Source organism: Talpa occidentalis, unplaced genomic scaffold (genome assembly GCF_014898055.3).
Source record: "Talpa occidentalis isolate TD23 unplaced genomic scaffold, MPIMG_talOcc4v2.1 talOcc4.5, whole genome shotgun sequence".
Lineage (NCBI taxonomy): Eukaryota > Metazoa > Chordata > Mammalia > Eulipotyphla > Talpidae > Talpa > Talpa occidentalis.
Genome location: NW_023604861.1, coordinates 68274489 through 68281864, shown reverse-complemented (window position 1 = coordinate 68281864; position 7376 = coordinate 68274489).

Genomic DNA, 7376 nt, shown 5'->3' with positions numbered 1-7376 from the left:
GTCAAGGTCCACAAAGATAAGATGCTCTTTTACAATGTTAGTCTTAAGACTGGACTAACAGTAATAGAATCTTAACCTGAATGTTCCAGTTTGGAATCTCGAGACATTCCACTTCCAAATACATCTCACATTAAGAATCTGCCCCATCTCTCATTCACTTGCTTTTTTATTGCTGACAAGCTTGAAATATGTCCCATTGTAATGTTTTGCTTAATTAATAATGTCTGTTAAATAAGAAACCGTGCCACTATAATCAGGGAATATAAGAAAACATGAGTTACTCAAAAAAGTTATTAAGGCAGTACCTTTGGTAAGGTTTTATTTAAAGGAGCTAAGGTCTGCCAAATTACTAGGAAAACTGCTTCCTAAATTAAAGATGAACCAATTAAAATTCTATAATAATAAGTGAGTACTAAAGTTCTTTTGTTCAACTGGTTTTTAGCCTTCTCTCATTAAAAACAATTTTGACAAGAATTAAAATTTTAGTGGCAAATTCTGCAAGGCACTTCAATAGTAAAGACTTGTCTAGAAGCAGAAAGCAATTCTTTAACCATTTCTAACAGTGCTATGAAAATGTTTTAGAGTATTTACAAGTTCTACAGGTAATTCTGTAGAAATCATAACAAACTGGGTCTCCCTGGTGGCCTAGGGGTTAAATCTCAGCGCTATCGCTGCTATGGCCTGAGTTCAATCCCTGGCCAGGGAGCTGACCCACATACAGCACAGCAGACTTCTGTTCTCCCCGCTGCTCCCTTCGGCAGTGTATTTCAGTTCAGTCGATCTGCCTGTTCGGCTCCCCACTCTGGCTCTGGTGAATCCTCTTACAACCACCCCTGCCCCTACCCTGGCCTTCTGGCCTACACCCCAGTTCTTCTACACAAAATAAACAAATAAATCTGTGAAATAAATAAAAATTTAAAAAAGAAATAATAACAAACCAAGATCTTTAACACCTGAAATGCACTCTGAATAACTAATAGGAAAAGTGGTGTGGGGGAAGAAAAAAAGTACAGAAAAAGATTACACCCAGCTTTACTCTGTAATTTTTGTAAATCACATTTTTGGAAAGAGGTAGGAAGTAAGTAAGTTTCTAAAGATAGGTTTTTTCTTAGCTACACTTTTTATTTATAATCTAAGAAGAAAAGAGTAGTCTTTCTTATATTACTCTCAGTTCTCACTATTTGAGGTAAAACAAAACTGTTGTTGAAAATTAATGAGATTCAATTTAAATTTTTTTAATTTATTTTTTACATCAATTTTCATTTTTAAACAATATTTGCTTTCCCCTTCTTCCTCAGGTGTAGTCCCCATAGAATTCCCTTCCCCAAGGCACCCATGCACCATCACCACAGTCCCCTGTGCTCCTCCCTCCCCCTGTTTGATCCCTCTCTCTCCTCCGCCCCTGCAGTATATCTCTGATTTACAATTGTCGGTTTTTGTTTTGTTTTGTATTGTTATTATTGTTTTACACTGATTCTTATTTGGTTCCCCTATATTCCTCCTATAAGTGAAATCATCTGATATTTTTCTTTTTCCTTCCGACTCAATTTTAAAAATTAATATTGAGATTAGTGGGGGCTGTCAGACTGATAGGATTAATTCCAACTTTAGCTGTTTTCCCAATAAAATCTCTCCATTTTTGCTTTTAATGAGAGTGACAAGGAAGCCACACACAGATATCTCTCCTTCAGAGTAGAAATATGGCTCCCAAAGTTGTCAGTGTGTAGGTTACAAAGGCTTCAAAGGAAGGGAAATCTATTCTACAAAACTAAGATGAAATTGGGGAGGAGCAGGGCACTGCAGTTAAGGGTCAGATCTTGTGTTTAACAAGAGGAATCCTTACTAATAACTCAAGATGCTTGGTGAAGGTGGGTGTTGTAGAAAGCTTTATACCCAGATTGACATTGTAAATCAAGGTTGCCTCCAGAGATATAGGAGGACCATAAGGCTGGGAATTACAAATTATGAGGAAGGAATCAGACTTTCTAGGATCCAAGCTAGTGATAAATATATTTGTGAATATAAGGCAATTCCAGATGATATCTGGGTTATATAGCAAATAATTATTAGGGATAACATACCAATAAATGTTGAGTAAATCACCTTTTAAGTTCAATTTCTTCTCCTACTTCCACCCTTCCAAACATGGACACAATGATAATTGTATGATTTTTGGAGTTAGATAGACCTCAAGTCAAATCCTAGCTCTGCCCTTTCCTAGCTGTGATACTTGAATGAGTCACTTAACTTTTCTGAGCCTGTTTCTTCATTCAGCGATACCTGGACTATAGTACATGCTCAATAAATATGTGCTCACTGACAAGTCTAATGTGAGGAGATATGATAGAATGTCCAAGCAGCCATACTCTAACAAATGTTAGCCATGGCTTTTATGTCATTCCATTTTGTGACTGCTTAAAGTACCAGCCAGAGTTATGAAGAAAGCACTTCAACAACTTACTCATCAAGTTCCATTTCAAATATTTTGCTTAATAAATGCAATGACCACTAGCCAACAGAGACTCTCTATGTTAGATGCTATATTATTTTTCAACTAATAAAGCAAGCAATTGACAGTTTAGCCATATATAATTATGCTTTTTTTAACAAAAATATGAAGACCTATTTTTTTTAAGATTTATTTATTTATGCACACAAGAACTGGGGTACAGGCCAGAAGTGTGTGGTGGGGGAGGGGCGGTGAGAGGATTCACCAGAGACAGATTGGGGAACAGAACAGGCAGACAGACTGAAATACACTGCTGAGGGGAGCAGCAAGCGAGTCAGGAGAGGTCTGCTGCGCCATGTGGGTAGCTTCCTGGCTAGGGATTGAACTCATGCTGCAGTGGCTGCTGATAGCTTCATAGGTTGTGTCTTAACCCCTTGAGCCATGGGAGGCCTGAAGACCTTTTTTTTTTTATAGACTGTATCAGTCAGCTACTGTCACAATAATCCTAAAGAACAAAGCATCTCAAACTCAGTGGCTCACGGCAAGCATTTGTTCTCACGGACATGGGTCTGTATTTTAACTGGAGTATGACAGGTGGAGTGGTTCTGCTTCAGGCTGCATGTTGGACTCAGGTTCCCTCCACCTGTGTTCACTCTGGGACCAAGCTGAAGGGGTAGCAGCTGTCCAGGGAAAGCTCTTCTCATGGCAAATTACCAGTTTGCAGAGCCAGAATCAAACCATGCAAGCATATTTAAGTCTTTATGTCACATCTACTGACATTTCATTGACTAAAGCAAGTCCATGGCCAAATCCAATATCAGTGGTATGGGGGCACTGAATAAGAATTGTTACTGGAAGCCAGCCACCTCAGAAGTGGGAGCCGGCAGGAGCGCCCTGCTGCTCCACCACAAGTATGTTGTGGCAGTTGCTCTTTAGAGCCCTTCTATGTAACAGTGTACTTCCTGGATCATGGAATGGACCAATCAGGTGTGAGCTATGAGCTTATTGGTGCTAAATGGTCCAATCAGACTTGTGGGTGGAGCATCCTGAAAAAGGATATAAGCCAGTCAGAGGGAGCTGGAGACAAAGCTAACCCCTGAACAGGAGAGACAACTCCCGCCTCTGAAGGAAGGAAAAAGGGGCAAGACTCCATTCCTGGCCTCTGAAGAAGAAAGAAGAAAAGAAGCATCCAGTAGCCAACCTCTGAGGAGGGAAGAAAAGCCGAAGATCTTTGTCAGAGACTGGGCCTCTGGTCCTGTTTCTGATGTTGCCTGAAAGGAGCACCAAAGACCCTGGGCCTGGTGTCTCAAGAGCTGTTTGTTGTTGGGATAACCCAACACCTCACAAAGAGCTGCTAACACTGGGTGTAACACTGCCTCTGAGGGACCAGTAGTGACCATCACTACTGGCCAGTGCTGTGCAGCACTTTTGGTGACCAATGGTGACCACCACTGACACTATCTGGGTGAAATAATCAGCTACTCTGGCTACAGTGACTTCTTTGCTTCCCCTGTTTGTAAAATAAACTCCATGGTTGTCATTTCTGGAACCTGAGGTCTCTTGCAATTGTGCACATGGGTGAGAACCCACAGACAGTGACCTGTCCTCTTTTTGGGCACTGTCCTTTGTTTGGCTATAGCCCATAGGCCCCTGTTGTGTGTGTATTATATTGCCATAGCCCTTGGTTTTGGTTTTTGGCCTTTTGGGGCTTTTTGGAGGTTCTCTTGTCTCAGAGCCCAGGCAGGTAGGTGGCCCTTCCATCCTTTATCTGGCCTCCTGCCCTGTCTGCCCCTGTTTCAGAATCATAAAGTAGCCAACAGTGAATACTAAAACTTTAGGTGGGTATAATTGCATTATATAGCTGTTATTTTCACAAGGAATAAAATTCATATTAATAAAACTGGAAGAAAATATCTTATAGTAATTAGGAGGAAATTCTGGAGAGATGAGGCACTAGTGGAAATGAAAATGTCTGCTATTACAATTACTAAATCAGCGGAGTAACTTAGGCTTTGGATGTTCATTTATAATTACATAGAAAATAATTTCACACCTATTTTATATTGCATAGGAATACTCAAACTACTATGTCAAACTATCAAAAGTAATTGATATTACTATTAAAATAGATGACAAATCTTTACTGTTTTGTAAGATTTACAGTTGAATCTGTCATTCAAAAAGTTTCATAAATGTACTTAGGAAAAGCACTAACACACTTGAGTTATTGAAAAGAAACTTTCAAAATGTATCAAGACTGATAGATAAAGGAAGATAAAACATTAATCCAATGTATTTTGAAGTTTAAGCATTTTCAACTAACTTAAATTTCTAAGTTGAGAAAATAGCAGAGAACAAAATTACATTTACTCAAAAAAAGCACCAATCTGCTTTCAATCATTTTATAAATTATTCAGTGCAAGCTTAAAGAAATGATTTTAATTAAAAAGATTACACTTTTGTATTAATATGATAAAATATGCTGACATAAAATTTAAAATCTGTGTGGTGATAACAGAAACAAAGACTTCTTCAGCAATATTAAAAAATAAGTTTAACAGAAAATTTGATTTTTAGCTCTCCATTGCTCTATAACTGGGGGTTCAAATACTACAATATTAAATATCTGTTTTAGGTATGTATGGTCCCTGAGGGCCATATTCTTTGGTCAAAAGTGTTAAAAACGATCTTAACTACTGAGTAGGTGGTACTGTGTTAGATGTTAATTCTAATGAACTCGTTTGAGAATTATTCTTTTAAACTGTAACATTATCATTTCTATTCTACTTCCTCACATTATTCCTCTTTTCAAAAACCTCCAGTAGATCTGATGATTATGCAATTACAAACTAGAATATATCCCAAAATCTTAATATCAGTTATCTCTAGATAGTATTATACAGGGTATTTTTCTTTTTTGTCAATCTATATTTTCTAATTTTTCTAGAAGATACTTGAGTAATAACATATTTTCCAGTTCTTGTGGTGAAAATAGCCAAGATATTCTGTTAAAATGTGACAATTTTTACATAGCAGGACTAAAAGTGATTAAAGTTTTCTTCTTTACATAAACTTTTTGAATATTTTTGAACAGGAATAGTCTTTTAATCAAAATGAAATAAACTTGGTTTATCAACCACACCTGGGTAATGTGCAGCTACAGATTACACAAATTATTTGTAAAAGGGAATGTGCTGAGCTGCTGGGTAAATTGACAAATGAGGAATACACCTGAGTTCCTCTGTTTCATACTCTTATTGCCTGGGCTACATATAAAAAAGATGTGCAATGTCACACAAAGCTATTTTCTTTTCTTTTAATGTTTTTCTTTTTATTTTGATGCCAGAAGCAAGAAAATGGCTGACAAAGGACTGCGAGACAGTCCATCCAATACTGGTGTGATTAGAATTGGGTTATTCCAATTCCAGTAAAGCATAAGGAAATATATTCTCAGTCAGCAGTGCAGGGAAAATGGAGATTACATTTGAGTTTTCAGGATGACAGGTGAATTCAAATTAAAAAGCAAAACAAAGTAGAAATTCCACGTGAAATTTGATGTGTGATCTATGACAACTGTTTCCTGTAATGTGAAAGACAATCCATTCATGTGGTTATTCAAAGAGCATGCTCACTGTAAGTGCACTAGCCAGAGAAATTACCCAATTTCCCCTCCATCTTCAAAAATAATTAGAAGTTTGGACAATGCAAAGATCTAAGACAAATATCTCCAGTAATCCCAAATATGTCTCTGCTAAAAAACTAAAATGGCAAACCATCACCACTACTATTACTACACAAATTCATCTATTCATTTACTCATTCCTTTATCCATTCTTCATTTATTTATTCTGCCATTCATCAATGACTGTGTGTCAAGCACTAAGGCAGACAGTGAATTAACAATAGCCGCTAATCAATGTAAATATGTTATGCCCCTAATTGAAATCCTGCCAGATATAAAATAGCTAGACACAAATTAGAAGGAAAAAAAACAAAACAAAGCAGAGTTCCGAGCACCATAAAAGTACGACTTTGCTCTATTTGAATTTTTAAGTATCAATTACGTCCTACAATTCCGGTCAATGGAGATAGAATTGAGTTTTAAAGTTGTAAAAGAGGGTCTCCCTGGTGGTGCGAGGGGTTAAGTCTCAGCACATCAAGCTATTACCAGCCACTGCAGCATGAGTTTGATCCTGGCCAGGGAGTTAACCCACATGGCGTAGCAGACCTCTCCTGTCTCACCTGCTGCTCCCCTTAGCAGTGTATAGATGTTATTTAGATATTTGAGACAGAAAGAATAGGGGGAAAGCTGGAGAGACTGCAGAGTTAAAATTAATTCTTCAGTGAATGAATCACACCTAATATTTGTAAATTAAATATAACCAATACTATATTGAAATTTACATCATAGTTCCTAAAGTAAGATAAAAGAAAAATGATAAACTCAAACATATAACCAACACTACCCAAAGCCAGGCCTGGATATAGAGAACACCAAAACTGGCTTTCACTGTCAGTTTCCAGCCCAGTTGAGTAGATCAGGTCTGTCTCTTAAAACTTAGAACAGGGGCCTCCCTGGTGGTGCAAGGGATGCAACCTAAGAGGCTGTTTGCAGCCACTGCAGTGTGAGTTTGATCCCCAGCCAGGGAGCTACCCACATGGCACAGCAGACCTCACCTGACTCGCCTGCTACTCCCCTCAGCAGTGTACTTCAGGTAATCCGCCTGTTCTGTTCCCCACTCTGTCTCTGGTGAATCCTCTCACCTCTCAGCCCCGGCACCTATAGCCCGTACCTGAGTTCTTGTATGCATAAATAAATAAATCTTAAAAAAAAAACAAAACTTAGAACAGATCAAACTTCTTTATATTCTTCTAAAAGTGGTTATGATTGTGATGTTTTACTTTAATAATGGATCTAGAATTGAGA